The sequence below is a fragment of the Camellia sinensis genome, chromosome 9 (genome assembly GCF_055761805.1).
Source record: "Camellia sinensis isolate YWXY chromosome 9, ASM5576180v1, whole genome shotgun sequence".
Taxonomy (NCBI): Eukaryota; Viridiplantae; Streptophyta; class Magnoliopsida; order Ericales; family Theaceae; genus Camellia; species Camellia sinensis.
The window spans coordinates 182,579,568-182,596,683 of NC_138969.1; the positions used below are offsets into that span (position 1 = coordinate 182,579,568).

Here is a 17,116-nt window from a genome sequence, read left to right on the forward strand (position 1 = left end):
TCTGTGCAAAGAAACACTTCCTTGCGCAGATAAAAACTCCACAACTAGCGAAAGAAAATAAAATCAAACTGGAAGAATTTGAATACAAGTCTGAGCATTTGAGTGATTTACCCCTTATGATCTGTTGCAAAAATCGTAGGCCTCCCAATAATCGGTGCATCTTGCTAGAGTGAATCAAGTCAGAGAACATGTTGCCTTTGAAAATAAAGCACTATGGTAGTTGATCATCATTTAACAAAAGCATGTATTTTCGAATGAAAATCTCATATCTAAAAGGATATTATTTCGAATGAAAATTTTTAATAAGGAAAGACTGTATATTTTCAAATGAGAAATTTCAAATCTCAAACAAATATTTTTGAATGGAAAATTTCAAATCATAAACATATTTTTTGAATGAGAAATCTCAAATCTGAAACATATGTTTTTGAATAAGAAATTTCAAATCTCAAACATATTTTTGAATGAGAAATCTCAGATCTCAAACATATATTTTTGAATGAGAAAACTCAGATTTGAAATCTTAAACATATGTAAACCCTAGGAGAAGAATCGACGGAACGAAAAGCTTGAGAGAGAGAGAGAGAGAGAGAGAGAATACAAAATTGAGATTGTAGATGGTGGTGCTCACCTTAGTCAACGATGCAGATGGTGGTGGCGGTGGAGCTTCGAAATCGAGAGAGAGAGAGAGAGAGAGAGAGAGAGAACTTCAAAGTCGAAATCACTCTGAGATTGGATCTGAGATGAAATTGAGTTGAAGAAGGTTCCATCGTAATCTCTGAGACTGAAGGGTTTAGAGAGAGAGCGAGAGCGATCGAGTGAGTGAGAGATTTGAAGGATTGGTTTCTCTAAGACTCTAAATGTTTTCCAGATTCAAAATGAGGACTCAGAGAGAGAGAGAGAGAGAGAGAAGGGTTCTGATTCTCACAGAGCTAAAGAGAGAGGGAGAGGAATATTATTGTAACACATGTGAAGGCTTTTAAAAAACGACTTCTATTCCTTAAACGGTACCGTTTTAATCAAAATAAAATGCGACGTTTATAAAACGTCGTTAAAGGTTAGAAATAGTGGTGTTTAAAAAAACGTCGTTAAATAAACGCCGCTAAATTCTATATTTCCTGTAGTGAATATACCACCAGCCTTTGGTTCCCAGGGAGGGTCTAGTGTCGAAATCATCAGTTTAAGGAAGCTTAGCTATAATTTAAAACAACTTCTAGTTGACTCTAGCTGTGATTATAGCGACACAAAGCTTCTTGTTGAGAACATCCCAGTAGGTGTTCACAGATGTATATTGGCTGCTCGGAGTAAATTTTTCCATGAGCTTTTCAAGAAAGAAAAGAAGGCCTTTGAGAAGGAAGGGAAACCTAAGTATTGTATGAACGATTTGTTGCCTTTCCCCACAGAGGTGTCAACTGGTGTTGATAATGTATGTGCCCAGGGACGGAACTTAATGTAGGCCTATAGGGGCAGTGGCCCCCCCGTTTTGTTCAAGAAGCTTTGTTGTTATGTATAGAATTAGTTCAACACCTGCAACTTCTTTCCTACATGGGCCTTCCTCCCATTTAATTATCATGTTTTTAATATTCTTTTAACATCTGAAAAATGCTGTATAAATTTTTGCAATGAAAGTTAAAATATTTGTAGTATTATTTTGTGGTAAAGTTGAATTTATAGTGGGCATCTCTAAATGAAAGTTATGAATTATTGTAGTTATGTTATGAATGGTATAGTGTAAATGTTACAACCATTGTGGTGCAAATTGTTACAACTATTTGGTGAAAAAAATTACAATTTGTTACGGTTATGTTACATATATTGTGATAATGTGTATACGGAATGCACTTTAAGAGTACACATCATAACAACTCCCTAACATATTATGTTTTAAAATATATTTATAATTATATTATTCACTTTATAAAATATGGAAGGCTTAAATGAGCATAGCAGTATCTCAGCCGATAAAAAATGATTAATAAAATTAGATAGACAATTTTTGTCTCTCACTAAGCCAATCATTATTTTTCACTACCCTAATGTAAGAATTCTTATTAATTAGTGACATTGCTATTATATCAAATATTTAACAAAGTTTATCAATTTCCAATTAATAGCATGAAAAATCATAAGTGTTAATTGCATAAAAATCTATGGCCCTTAAATCCAACCTTACTTGTCTTCCCATCTTTATTTATTTATTTATTTATTTTCTGGCCCCCCGACGATCAAATCCTAGGTCCGTCCCTGTATGTGCCCATGATGCATGCAGACCTGCTATTGATTTTGCTGTGGAATTGATGTATGCATCTTCAATTTCTCAAGTTCCAGAGCGGGCTTCACTTTTTCAGGTCAGTACTTACAACTTTGTTTAGCGGCAATAATTCAACCAAATTGATATGACGATCTCTGTGCATAAGTGCTGGACTGCATAAAAGTCAGGAAAAAATAATGACATTCTTTTGGGACATAGTGTATTTGATTGATACAGTCATGTTTTTTGTTTTAGTATCCTAGAAATGCTTTATTACTTTCGAAAGTAGTCATAGTTGTGCACTGATTACTTGGAGAGAGAGAGAGAGAGAGGGAGTTTTGAATGGATATTGGTGTGAGTGGTTCTTCTGCATATGATGCTGGTTATGTAGATCGTAAATCAATATTGTATTTGATCAATTGTCTCATCATATAAAGGAAAAGAAAAAACTGAATGGATTATTTGAAGAGTATTATTTATCTTGAACTACCAATTTAGTTCTGTGTATATGTGATGCAAACAACAAAAATGACACCCCTTGAGGTCTTCTGTTGAAGTGAAAAATAAGGATGGAGTAGAATCAAATGCTTAATGTGTTTCTAAATTATTTTGTTTCTAATTTTGACAAAATTAAGCTTTGTTTATTTACTGTTCTGCAGCTCTAAATTTGTTTATGCTATGAGAACATTATTTATTTAATTTTACATGATTCTCATCTATGTTTGTATTGTCTTTGGGTATGCCCTTTTCTTTGTATGTACTTAGTGCTTTGCATTTATATTCTTGGAATTGTAGTGCTTCTTGGTATGTGATAAAATCTTCTTGTTAGTGCTTCTTCAAGTTTTAAGTACTGTTTATAAGTATTGGGTTCAAATTCTTCAATTTGAGTTTATTTTGGCGAATCTGATTGCAGTTTATGTTCTGATACAGGCATGTAGATGAATGAAGACTACAGCTTCTATGCCAAAACGTGATTTTTGGATATATGCTAGTTTATGGTTAATGTTAAAACATGATTTTTGGATATATGTTAGTTTGTGGTTAATGTTAAAACATGATTTTTGGATTTTGGATATGTTAATTTTGTGGGTAATGGTGATTAGATATTAATTGAATGAGAAAATGAATTAATGCTTCGTTTGTTATTTGAATGGGAATTGTTATTTTATATGTTAGTTTTATTATAAGTATTTTTTGAGTTCAATCAAATAAAATTAGCACAATTTCAACAACAAAAAAAAAAGAAAAAAGGGATATGATGGCGTTTCTACACATGCCTCTTAAACCCTAAATACTAACGGTCATATTTTTTTTAAAAATATGACGGCGTTTCCAAAACGTTGCTAAACATCATCAGTGACGTCAGTATGTGTTACGTAGGACATTTGGCAGCGTTTTTTAAAACGCCGCCTATACTGATATCATGACGTTTTTAAAACGCCATAAAGCTATAGCGACGGCCGCATCTTTGGCGTTTGGTCCTAAACGTCACAAAAAGAATTAGCAACGTTGATTGCACCTATAACGCTGCTAAATATGGTTTTTCCAGCAGTGAAAGGATCAAAGCACATTAGGTTTTATCATTACTAATTTGAACGGGCAATATCCAATTATACCATATGAACTGAAATAAAAATAATAAAAAAAAGAAAGTTGAAGGACTAAATAGATGAAAATAGTTTAGAAATAATTTTTTTTAATAGAGAGAGAATAATTTAGGGGATAAAAATTAATATTAAACCTTCATATTTTTAACAAGTATTATATTTATGGGGTACCCAGTGGTTGGGTATCACAACCACCTCCAATCCTCGAGAACTTGCCTTGATAGCCATGAGAATGGAAAGATCACGATGTGCCCATGGGACCATAGGGTTAAGGGACTCTTCTTCCACCAAACCGCATTCAGTATTAGCTTATCTAATGTCAAGAGCTTCATTCAAGATGTGCAAAAACTAGTTGATTTGTAGCCTAAAGCATTGTGTGTCCTAGACTTGTACAATGGAGTCCTCATGAGGTATGTCAAGGCCTCAAGTGCTTTCTTGGGCAAACAAGAAGATGGTGTAGACTTTGATATCACTTATTATCGTAGCAAAGACCCAATGACCTCTAGGCTTTATGAAGACATACTTAAGGAGGTGGAGTAGCTTGGCTTGTTCAAATACGGAGGGTTGCCCCATTGGGGCAAGAATCAAAACATGGTGCAATCAAGAAATACAAGAATGTTGGAGAGTACTTGAAGGTGAAGGCGAGGTATGATCCATTAGGGATTTTCTCTAGCAACTGGATAGACCGATTACTTGGATTGAAAAATGGAGTGACAATGGTCCATGAGGGTTGTGCTCTAGAAGAGTTGTGTGTATGCTCTCAAGATGTTCATTGTGCCCCAAGTAAAGGCTACTATTGTCGACCGGGAAGAGTTTACAAGGACGCAACAGTTTGTACCAAGTTAAGTTAAGGAATTAGATAATGTTCATTGAAGGATTAACTCAAATTCAATTTAAATAATATTCATTTACATATGAATATCAAGATTGAATTTGAGAGGATTGTCATAGATTTGAAACCACAATTATGTATGAAATACTTATTTGAAATAATTCATATTAAGGATTATAATTCTATATGAATCTTAATAAATAGTTTTGTTTCAATCCTTATTTTAGCTTCTTAATCTCATATTTCAATTGTCAAAATGGTTCAAACTTATGCAACTTTGTATTAAAATGGTCCACAACGTTATTTTTGTCCAAATTTTATAATAGAAGGGATATTTTTGTTCAAATTTGCACTAAACCACGTAAAATATCAACAATCAAAATAAAACAAAGTATATATATATAACAGTTTAATCTTTTAGATGAATTAGTGATTAAAAATTCAATATAATATCAAAGCTAAGACAATAGATAGATGTTTACATGTATTTGGCAAAAAAAAAAAAAAAAAGAAAAGAAAAAAAGATCTGACCACACGTATATGGCACATATTGAGGGTCAGCATTTCAAGAAAACTAATTGATTGCACTACTGCTTAATAAAAAATCATATATGAAATTAAGTGAATGACCTTATCTAAGTATGGTAGGGGAGGAAGTGGAAGAATTCTATTTACACCCAAAAAATATTTAAGTGAGCCTAATTCTTTAGTATATCATATTAAATTATATAGGGTTACAATTTATTCTTAGTAGACCCTATTTTTTTTTTCTAAATTACCCTTTTGAGGTACACTTAAATAAAATAAATTAAAAAATTCAAATTATTTTTGAAAAACCTTTTGAAATTTTTTTCTTTTGTTCATGTACATACAGGGAATATCGACTAGGGAACCCGACATCAGTGAAAGCGGCACTAGCAAAGAAGGATGGCGAATGAAAAGGAGAGGGTGAACTTCACGTTTGAACTTCCATCTATTCGGTTATGAAAGTTTGAATAATAATGAAAAAAAAAAAAAACAAGCTGGATATTCACTTTTATGTATATAAAAAAAACACAGAAATCAATAGTTTTATTTTGATATTTATGTCAATATTTACATCATCTTTGATGGATTGTCTCAAAAAACTGTTTTAATTATTATTCTAATTCATTGTTTGATTTTGTTGAAACTTTATTTTATTTGCAAGTAATAATATGATAAAAACAATGATGTTGATGATAATAGTGAGTTTTGATGATGTGAATTGGAGTTTTGGAGTGAAGAAAAAGAAAAAGAAAAAAATAATTGAAATGTAAGGAAGAAAATGAAGAAATTTGAATAGGAAGAATACATATAATTGATTAGGTATACCATAAGAAAAAGGGAAAATTGGTCTAGGGTCCCTCTCCCACTTTTCGTAAGGGAAGAGATCCACAAAATTATTTTTTGATGTCTAAGGTCCTCCCATCTGTCACAGAGAAATTCAGCCCCCTTCCTTTTGTCTACTCTCACTCGTCACCACGATCAAACACGCACAGAGAGAGTGAGAGCCATGTCGCCAGAAGATGTGTCGGTGGAGAGGCTTAGGGAGGTTCTCGCGGAGCTTGATCGACGGAGAGAAGCTCCATGGCACAATCACAGTCACCGACGGACAAAGTTCTCAATCCATCTACAACCGAGATTGGGAAAATTTGCAAGGAATTGAATGTTTAGCTACACACAGATGCTACGTAGGTTTTGGGGAAGATTGCAATCTCTCTCTCTCTCTTTCTATATATATATATATATATATATATCTTCATCCTCAATCTCCATCTTCCTCTATTAACTGGTTCATTCCATATCTTGTATAGTTCTTCATCAAGCTCAATTACTATATTTCCCATTTTGAAGAACTTTACCAGCAAATGCTTGCAAAGGCTTTATATTCATGATGTTTATCTGAAATATATATTTATGAATTAAAAAGGTTGATTGAAATATATATTCATGATTAGGAAATTTCAGATAAAAAGCAACGAAAAGTGCAGTGTATTGAATCAACTCCTACATCTACTCAATCTATTACATAGAACTTGGCCTGAACAATCTCTCATTAAATCATGAGAGAGAGACAGAGAGAGAGAGAGCCAACCCATTTTCTTTGTAGAGAATTTCTGTCCAGAGAAATTCTCTGAGATTTTGGCCACTGTGTAAATTTTCTCTGAGAAATTCTCTGGGAGGTTTCTCTGGACAGAAAATTCTCTGGTCATATTTGCCACTTACCAAAGTTCTCTGGTGGTATGAAGCTTTTAAAAAATTACATAATTTAAAACACTTTTTGTCTATTGAATTGGTGGCTTGCTGTTGTTTTGTCTGGTTTTCTATGTACTAATGTCATGTATATTTGCTATAGGCAAGGGTGAGTGCTAGTGTTGTGGTCTATGCTCAACTTTCAAAGCTTGATGGGGTTCTGGGAAGGTTCCATGCCTTACATTGCTTGGAAATGTTTAGGGTGGCAAAATGGTTTTTCCAATGGTGTGTATTAATGTGTTTCATGAAATTTCATATTGAATGTTCTGAGCTATGATATTGTTGCAGAAAATGTGTCGGTGGAAGCATATGGAAGGGAGAGAAATTTGAAATTTCTCTGGAGAGTCCATGAAAGGCCAAGGAGACTAGAGAAATTTTAAATTTCTCTGGAGATGTAATTTTGTGGGAAGGCCAGTGAAGTCAGAGAAATTTGCAAATTTCTCTGGAGTGTTGAGTTCAGGAGGGCAGAGAAATTTACAGTGAGAGGTTTAGGGAAGGTCAACTGAGGCTTGAAAACGTTTCTGGAAAGTACTTGGCAGACTACAACGAAGCTTCAACATCCAAATTGGGATCCAACTGTACCGAAGCTGCAAGGTTGTGGTCTGTTTTGGAGCTCACGCTCCAAGAATTGCTCAAATTTCTCTGGATTCAACCCAGAGAAATTTGAATTTTCTTTGGATTCAACCCAGAGAAAATTCAAATTTCTCTAGGTTCATTTTGACAACTCTAAATTGCCTCTTGTTGATCCAACTCTACCGAAGCTGCAAGGTTGTTGTCTATTATACATATAAAAATTAGGCTAGAGTGGCAATTTTTCTGATTACTCTCTCTCTTATGCTGTTGTTTGGTATATCTAACATGAAATTTTTGGTTTTTCAAGTGATGTTGAAGCTTCTTTGAGTTGGTGTCCCAGTGTTTTTTGAATTCATTGATCTTCTTTTCAATTGTTTGGGCTTGATTTTCTTGGCTGGTTTTGTTTTTTAATTTCTTCTTCATTCATCCGTGAATTAATAGTTGTAAATGCTACCGACACCGCCAATCTATAAATATAACTATCCTTTCTTGTTGCAGTACACAAAACATAAAGGTCAGAACGTTGAGTTCACAGGTTTCATTGAGTTTTCACAGGTTTGATGGTGTCTAAGATGAAAATATTGCACTGAAGAGAGGAAGAGAATTTCTCTGGATTGAATTTTCTCTGGTTGAATTTTCTCTGGATTGAATTTTCTCTGGTTGAATTTTCTCTGGATCGAATTTTCTCTGGACTGAAATTTCTCTGGATTGATGTTGAGGGACCTTAGACATCATGAAAATAGTTGATGTCCTTTATACTATAAAATCATAATATCAAGGACCTTAAAAAAATACCCCTAAGAAAAAATAATATTTTATTTTAAAATTTAATATTTATTATCCTTATTAATAAATTTATATTACAATATAATAAGAAATAAAATTTTAAAATTTGAGCTGTTGAATAATTTTTGGAAGTAGAATGGCCCAAGGAAGAGCGCTACATATCTCGATCCTCTTCATTGGTTGTAATGCACTAGGCCTGACCCAGTGAAAAGGCAAGGTAAGAGAGGCTTCTGCCTTGGGGTTCAATATTTGGATCAGGGTTGAGGGTTCAGGGCACAATCTACTATAGTTTGTGGCCGAATGTAAAGGCCAGAAAAAATTATACTAAAATCGACAGAAACGTTACCGCTGCTCTTTAGCAGCAGTGGCAGCGTCACTTGGTTTTTGACGGTGGGGCAGAGGCAGTCCGGCGACTGTGAGTGTGACTGTGTGAGTCCTCTATCTCTTTCTCAGATTTTAATTGAATAGTTTTTTCCCTAACTTTTGTTTTACAATTTCTGCGCCGTAATTTCTGTTCCTTATTTATGTGCCCTAATGGAAATCTCTATTTTCTATTATCTAGCTTTTTGAAACATATTATTATATGCCGATATCCGTTTTTAGTGGATTGTGAATTTGTGTGGATTTTTTTTATTATATAGTCATGCTTCCTCGGAGATATAGTTCTGCATGTAAAAAAAAAGAAGAAGAAACAAAAAGTAAAAAAATTTATTCACTCTCAATCGGGTGCAATTGATAAATTTTTTAGTAACAAGAAACAAGTAGAGAGATTATTTTTAGTTGTTGAAGATTTTATAATTGAAGAACCTAGTGAAATTAAGAATGAATATAAATATAAATATCTTTTGGGATGTATATGAAAAAAAGGCCCCTCCTATAAAAATCAGAGCCAGTCCTGTCAATTACATATCTAGGAGGATCTCCAATGCTATTTGATATAATACCATTGTTATTGCTATAATTTTGCAATGAATAGTAGTAATTTGTCACATTATAGCAATGATACTTTAATGGTACAAATGTTATTTTGGTAAATCTCAACTAACTTTCTCATCAAATTTATAAGTGTTGTTTGGATATAGGTTTTTAGTATTTTTTTTGTTTATTTTTTGTCTTTTGTAACCTTTTTTTTAACTGTTTGTAAAAAAAATTTATATATTTACATTATACTTGACTAGACAAATATAAAAAATGAAAAAGAAATTAAAAAATTAGAAAATCAATTTAAATATAGGGTCATGATTGAGACCCCCTCCAATCACCACCCCTACCACCCCATACACGTGGCGGGTGGTGATTGGAGGAGAAGGAAAAAAAAAAAAAAAAAAAAAAAAAAAAAAAAAGAAAAAGTGGCCAATTAGGTGAAGAAAGGGTCAAGGGGGTGGGAAAAAAAGGGGGTCCGGGTCATTATTGTTAAATATAATTCACCCTAGCAAAAAATAAACCACTACAAAAAAAAAAAAAAAAAAATTACGGTAGCGTTTGGTAGAGTTTTCTAAATATGATTCGAGAATAGAATTGTATTTTGAGTTTGTAAGTTTTGAAATTATGATTTGAGTGTAGAAAATTTGTTAGTTATGAGTTTTGAAAAGAATTTTAAGTTGAGTTTTGAGTTGAGTTTGGAATGTTTGATGTGACATGTGAAATAAGAAAATTTGATTAGTTATAAGTTTTGAAAAAAGTTTTCAAAACGTAATTCAAATTGTTATAACTTATAACCAAACACAATATTCAAAACTTTATTGAAAATTCTGATCAACATTCATAACTAAACTCTTTTTTAAATTTAATTAAAAAAATTAATTATTAACAAAAAATAACATTAATCAATTTTTTTAATTGAAAATATTACAAAGGAAATATATTTTTTTTTCAAAATAAATATTCAATTACTGATTTAAAATAACTTTTATTGTCTATTTGGTTCGAATTATTATTTTTAAATATTTTTGATTTAAAATATAAAAAATATATATTATTTTTTGTAAAAAAAATCAAAAACAAATTCCCATTTTTTTTTTCCCTCCAAACAATAGGCGCCATTTGCAAAAAAAAAAAAAAAAAAACTATTCAGACATCTGGGGGATGTTTGGGAGGACGATTGGATAGACCAAAATTGCTCTTTTCAAAATTCAAAATTTAAAAACTCACTTTGCTGCCAAATAGATTTTCAATTAAGTTTTGAAATGTGACTTGGAATCAATTTTGGATAGGTTAAACCAAACAATGTGTTGAAAATAACTCTGAAATTAAGATTCCAGAGCTATACCAAACACAGCCGACATTTTTGCATTCCAAGACACCATTCACACCGTTGATGTTTTCGCAATCCAACGGTTGCTTTTTGCATTCTGGGATCATCTTCATTCAGCTGCTTTACCAACACAGCACACCATTCTCTCTTTCTTGAGAAATTCTATTTCCACACACCTAGTTAGCTCAGTACACATCATTTCTCAGTGCACAAACTTATGAATTTGATTATTAATTATTCTTCTTAATCTACATACTAAATGTTTCAATTATACCCTTCACTCATACCATTATACACACACAACCTAACCCTCCTCTACACTAATTGAAAATTGTAGAGCCACTGCTACGGTTCCATTCTAGACAAAGAAAACCACAGTTAAAGTGCATAGTCCATAGTCCTCCATTGAAGACCTCAATTCCATTGAAAACCTCATTGAAGATCCACCATTGACAACACCAATGAAGACCATGTGCATTATATTACAATAAAACTCTTCTCTTTTTTTTTTCTTTTTTTTTTTTTCGAGTTTTGCAATTTTTGGCATTTGGCACCAGTTTTTTGAAATTATCTATTTAATTCAGAAATTTACTTCCGAATAAAATTGCTAAATTCGACAATTGAATAGTATTTCAGTTCTGTAATACTAGAATGAAAAATGTTTGGGAGCACTAATTAGTGCTCCCACTAATTAGGTGGCAGTGGGTCCCGTCATTAATGATGTGATGTTTTGGTCTTGGAATTGTGTTTTTTTTTTTTTTTTTACTTTTTTAATGCATTAGTGCTATTAGTGGTGATGTTTTTAGTGGGATGAATCATTGTTGATACTAGAATTGGTAAATTTATTCGCCAATTGATTTGCTCAGGGCATGGAAGCTCCACGGTGGTTCCAGGGACAACTCATGCTATTGGTTTGTTTCTCTCTTAGCATAATTCTTTCTCTATAGATATATGTTTGTGTTTATATATGCATATTGTGAGTTATGCATTTATGTATGAATTAGAGTTTCAATATAGTGAGAAGTTTTATTTATGAGAATGATGAATTTGTGTTTACAATGAGGTTCTGTTAATCTTCCATTTGAGAAGTTTTATTAATGAGAATGATGAATTTGTGTTTACAATGAGATTGGGATAATCTTCGATTTGAGTAACTATGATTGGGTATGGATTAGAGTTTTTGCAATTTTTTTTTGTTTTTAGAAAATGTATAAAAAAAATATTTTGATCTAATATTATGGATGTATTTTGATGTTTATTATAATAATTTTAATTTAAGATATAATTATTATTAAAGTAATATTCCATTAAGTGTGTGTATTGAAATAAGTAAGTGTTTGGAAATCCCCTCTCGAGAAAGTCTATGGTACATTTTGTTCAAAAAATGTACGGTACACAAAAAATCAATGGCTAGGATTGAGCCACATCATTAAAAATGACCTGCTAAACAGGTCACTTTTTATAGTTATGAGCTAAAATCATATTTCTTCATAACTAAAATCAAATTGATCATAACTTAGTTATAACCACATCTCATAACCAATACCATTTTGTTCATAACTAATACCACATATTTCATGACCACATCTCATAACCAACACCATTTTGTTCATAACTAATATCACATATTTCATAATCATAATGACATATCTCATAACCAACACCACTTTGATCATAACAAATATCACATATCTTATAACCATTGATCACATATCTCATAACTACTACCCACATAAATCATAACCACATCTCATAACTAGTCCATTTGAGTCATAACCAATATCACATATCTCATAACCACTATTTTCATATCTCGTAACCAACACCTTTTTCTCATAACCAACATCACATATCTCATAACCACTAATCACATATCTTATAATTAACACCTTTTTGCTCATAACCACACCACTTTGATCATAACCAACATCACATATCTCATAACTACTAATCACATATCTAATAACCAATATCACACATCTCATAATCACTAATCACATAACCAATACCTCATAACTCATAATCATTAATACATATAGCATAACCACACCCTTTGACACCGCTTTGCTCATAACCATTACCCACATATCTCATAACCACTAAGACATATAGCATAACCAAACACCCCTTGACATTACTTTGCTCATAACAATTACCCACATATCTCATAACCACTAACACATATAGTATAACCAAACACCCTTTGACACCACTTTGCTCACAATCATTACCCACATATCTCATAACCACTAACACATGTAGCATAACCAAACACCCTTTGACACCACTTTGCTTATAACCATTACCCAACGACTAACACATATAGCATAACTAAACACCCTTTCACACCACTTTGCTCATAACCATTACTCACATATCTCATAACCACTAACACATATAGCATAACCAAACACCCTTTGACACCACTTTGCTCATAACCATTACCCACATATCTCATAACCACTAACACATATAACATAACCAAACACCTTTTGACACCACTTTGCTCATAACCATTACTCACATATGTCATGACCACTAACACATCACTACAAGAAAACTGGGCTTAAAAGACAGAACTTTTTGCGACGGCACAACTTGCCGTCGCAAAAAAATTGACTTTTTGAGACGGCACAACTTGCCGTCGCAAAAAATGTGACTTTTTGAGACAGCATAGCTTGCCGTCGCAAAAATGTGACTTTTTGAGACGGCACAACTTGCCGTCGCAAAAAAAAAAAAAAAAAAAAAAAAAAAAAGAGTATTTGCGACGGTAGAGATTGCTGTTGCAAAAAAATAGAGTTTTTGCCACGGTACAAGCTGCAGTCGAAAAAAAAAAAAGACTTTAATAGGTACCGTTGCAAAAAATAAATAATATATATATATATATATATATTGTGGCTTTGAGACGCTTCATATATATATAGTCACAAAATGGTTTAAATAAATGCAACGGTATTTTTCTATCACAAAAAAAAAAAAAAAAAATTTAAAAAAACGACGTCGTCTTACTCTTTTGAACATTTCTCTTTTCACCCATTTTTTCATCTTCCTATCTCTCTGTCTCTGTCGCTCTTTTCTTTCTCTCTCTTACTCATCATTCTTCTCTGTCTGTCTGTCTGTCTGTCTCTCCCTTTCTCTATGTGTCTTTGTCTCTCTTCTCTCTCTCTCTCTCACTCATCACTCTTCTCTTTCTGTCTGTCTCTCTCTTTCTCTCTATGTCTCTGTCTCTCTTCTCTTTCTCTTTCTCACTCATCACTCTTCTCTGTCTGTCTGTCTGTCTGTCTCTCTCTTTTTCTCCGTGTCTCTCGTCCATCTCTCTTCTCTCTATCTCTTTCATCTATCTTCTCTCTCTGTCTCTCTCTCTCTTTGTCTATATATTTTCACCCATTTTTTCATCTCCTTCTCTCTCTTTTCTTTTTCTCTCTCATTCATCACTCTTCTTTCTCTGTCTGTCTATTTGTCTCTCTCTCTCTCTGTGTCTCTCATTCATCTATCTCTTCTCTCATCTCTTTTCTCTCTTTGTCTTTTTCACTCATCTCTCTTCTCTCTATCTCTCTCACCCATCTTTCTTCTCTCTATCTCTCTCACCTCTCTCTCGCTCATCTCTCTTCTCTCTGTCTCTCTCATTCATCTCTTTTCTCTCTATGTCTTTCTCGCTCACCTCTCTTCTCTTTATCTCTCTCCCTGTCTCTCTCGTTCATCTCTCTTCTTTTTTTGTCTCTTTTTCTGTCTTTCACTCTCTCTCTCTTTCTCTTTTTCTCTTTCTCTTTCTCTCTCTCTCTCTCGCTCTCCCCCACTGTGTTCGCTTTGTTCATTCTCTCCCTTTCATTTTCTCTATTTACTGAGCTCCTCTCGATTTATCGATCCACTACAAGAAAATGCACTTTTAGCGACCACTTTATCTCTCTCTCGCTTACCACTTTGTCTCTGTTTCTCTCTCTCTCTCTCTCTCTCTCTCTCTTTTCTATCTGTCTCTCACTCATCTTTCTCTCTCACTACCCATCTTCTTTACCACCTTCACCACTACTGCAAATGCCATTTCACTACCACCACTACTACCACGGTCGCCATTTCACCTCTACGACTACCATCACTACTACCATCGCCACCTCCACTACCACCACTACCACTATTGCCACTACTACTACTACCATTACCTCTCTTTCATCCCTGCCACTCCATCTACTCTACCACTAGCACAACTTCACCACTAATCTCCTTTGCCATCACCACCACCACCACCACCACCACCACCTTCAACACTACTGTTGCTTCCTCTCCTCCACCACAAAATATTACCTCTCTTCTCTCTCTCACTCATCACTCTTCTCTATCTGTCAGTCTTTGTCTCTGTCTCTATCTCTGTCTCTTTCTTTTTCTCTTTCTCTCTTTGTCTCTCGCTCATCTCTCTTCTCTCTATCTCTCTCATCTCTCTATCTCTCTTCTTTCTCTCTCTCGTTCATCTTTCTTCTCTCTTCGTCTCTCTCTTTTTCTATGTCTTTCTCTCGATCATCTCTTTTCGCTCTCTTTCTCTCTCTCTCTTTGTCTATCTCTCGCTCATCTCTCGTTTCTCTCTATTTTTCTATATGTCTCTCTCTATCTCTTTCTCTCTCTGTCTTCCTGTCTCTCTCTCTCTCTTTATATCTCTTTCTCTCTTTGTCTCTCTCTCACTTATCACTCTTCGCTCTCTCTTTCTCTCTATGTCTGTTTGTCTGTCTCTCATTCTTTTCTTTCTCTCTATGTGTCTGTCTGTCTGTTTGTCTCTCTCCCCCATTGTGTTCACCTTGCTCACTCTCTTCCTCATCTCTTCTCTATTTACCAAGCTCTCCACTACAAGAAAATGCACTTTTAGCAACCACTTTGTCTCTCCAAGGGTTGGTCTTTTCTGTAACTGATTTCATGCATTGACTGTATATTGTAGTTGAAGATTTGAGAACCTGATTCTTGGGGGGGGAAAGACAAGGGATTGACCTTCCAATGGGGTCCTTCTGGACATTTTGATTGTTTAAGTTGATGTCAATACCTCTAGATGATGGGAGTTTGGCTGGCTAGTTATTGGTTTCTCACTTGGATAAGGTATCCCAGGAAGCATCATAAAGAACAATTTATGGATATAGGCATTGATCATGGCTTGCAACTTTCAGTTGGTAGCACATTTTTCTTTTTTCCACTTCTCTATTCTTTTTTCTTTTTCTTTTTAATTTTTAGCAGAATATCATGTGTTAATGACTCAACTGACCAACCCTTATTGGATCATTGAGTGCATATACTTATTGCACATTGTTTTGTTGTTATGGGGTGATCACGACATGTGTTCAATGTTAAGTACTCTGACTGAAGATTTTTGTTTAATTCTTCAGAAACCACAGTTCAAGATGAACAATAGAGTGTTGGATAGGACATTTTTTTTTTTAGCAACACATGTAGGTGGTTTCTAGAGCTGTTATTTTCCTCTGGGGTTTCTCATAGCTGGGTTACAAGTGCATTAAGTATGCAGGGTGTGCAATGAGCATACAAACTATTAGGGGGTCTAATCGTGTTTTTATTTCAATGTCTGTTCATATTTGTGTTTTTGTTTTTGTGTTCGCTTGCATGCATTTGTTTTGACCTTTTTACCACTTTGAGCTTAATTTAAAACAGGAGAATATTTAGATTTAAATGAAAAGGGTAGCACTAGGTAAAAACAATGGATTGATTAGTTTGTATCAAGCATGTCCTGTGATTAACTCTGGTTCTTGTTGGCATTAATGCTAGTGATGCATGGTATTCCTGCAATCTTTTGACATCTTCCGTTATCCGTGTTGCTTATCTCATGCTGTTTTTTTGGTAGAGAAACAGCTCAGACTGGTGGGACTCCAGTCTGAGCAACTTATTGAAAATTGATTTCTTTTGATATATCTGTCCATATTTCCTTTCAATGCAAGCTTCCATTAATATTGCTGCAAATTTCAGAAACACAAAACAATATGGGACTGGAGTTGTTGATGAATGTGTTTGGTGTGGACTCGGAGCTGGTGGCTTAAATCTTCCAAATACGCCTGATGGTAAGAACTTCATCGCATTTCTATGTAAAGTTTTTTTGATAAGCTTGCCTTTTAGCCCTTTGCTGAAAGCAAATATGTCTTTGTTTTTCATAGTGCCTCCAGAAGAGCTTTATGCTACTCAACTGTCACAGCTTCAAGAAATGGGTTTCTTTGATACCCAAGAGAATATTAGGGCACTACGTGCCACCTCAGGAAATGTTCATGCTGCTGTGGAGTGACTTTTAGGGAACCCTAGCACATAGTCAGTACACCTATTTTGAAATTTAATCAAAGATTCAGTTGGTCATGTAAAAGTTATCGATTTGGACCAGTGTCTCATAAAAGACAAGGTGTTGGCACTTTCAATTCCATTTTGGGCTGTGTGAATAAGAAAGTACACACTTCCACGGTAAGAGGTGAACTTGGTGGACAAATGCTTTTTCTTTACCAGGCACTTACATGCCCACTCTCTCTCTCTCTGTGTGCCAATGCGCTGATGTACATACACATTTAAGT

At 34.0% G+C, this 17,116-nt stretch overlaps 1 pseudogene; it reads left to right on the forward strand.

The window, feature by feature from the left end:
• The first annotated feature begins 2,593 nt into the window (after positions 1-2,593).
• Positions 2,594-4,709, forward strand: LOC114268687 (putative L-gulonolactone oxidase 4 pseudogene; annotated as a pseudogene).
• Positions 4,710-17,116: the final 12,407 nt, after the last annotated feature.